General features: G+C 38.5%; 1 protein-coding gene across 1 annotated transcript in view; it reads right to left on the bottom strand.

Moving 5' to 3' along the window:
- The window catches only part of UBE4A (ubiquitination factor E4A), a 58,397-nt gene that overhangs the window by 9,305 nt on the left and 48,331 nt on the right, over positions 1–761 (bottom strand). The gene's annotated exons all lie outside the window — the stretch shown is intronic.

Raw genomic sequence — 761 nt, 5'->3', positions numbered from 1 at the left:
ATTGGAAATCTTAATGTCCCATGGGTCACTCAAAATCTTATTAGTTTTTAGAGACAGAGTCCTGCTGTGTTGCGCAGGCTGGTCTCAAACTCCTGGTCTTAGGCAATCCTCCCACTTCAGCCTCCCAAATAGCTTGGACCACAGGCACACGACACCTTGCCCAGATAAAATCTCCTTATTTAAAACTACAGAAGATTCCTTCATCAACCAACTAGGAATGAATCATTTCTTTTCTATTTTCACATAATTACCAACCAGTCATTCTACTATCAAAACCCTAAATCAAAACATTAGCATCCCCTCTGGCTTGACAAATTTCAATCTCAGGTACCCAAGATTTAAGTAGATAGTGCAGATATCTGATACAAGCTGCTGGGGTTTGAAGTCAAATTCACTGAAGTCCTTGACTTTTAAGGCACCCATCTTGGGGCCAACCAGGTGTTGCAGGAAGTAGTTCAACATGGAGATGATGCGCTCAGCCAGGAAGGGATGCACAAAGAGTGACTTGATCTCTGGAAAAGAATCCAAAGTCTCTGAAAACTCAATCCATTAGCACTCTATTCCTTATTAAGTATAATTTATTTGGAGACCTCTGGGGACTACTGTTATTTTATTTTTAAAATTTTTGAAGGAACTACTTTTTAAAAAACTAAGTAATTCATTTTCACTGCAGAAAATATAGACAAGCAAAAACCAAAAGCGAACACAAAACAGAAAAGACAAAAACTACCACCCAGAGATAAACATGGTTAACATCTTTC

The sequence above is a fragment of the Colobus angolensis genome, unplaced genomic scaffold, assembly GCF_000951035.1.
Source record: "Colobus angolensis palliatus isolate OR3802 unplaced genomic scaffold, Cang.pa_1.0 Scaffold7, whole genome shotgun sequence".
In the NCBI taxonomy this organism is placed as follows: Eukaryota; Metazoa; Chordata; class Mammalia; order Primates; family Cercopithecidae; genus Colobus; species Colobus angolensis.
This window is presented reverse-complemented; position numbering and strand designations above follow the sequence as displayed.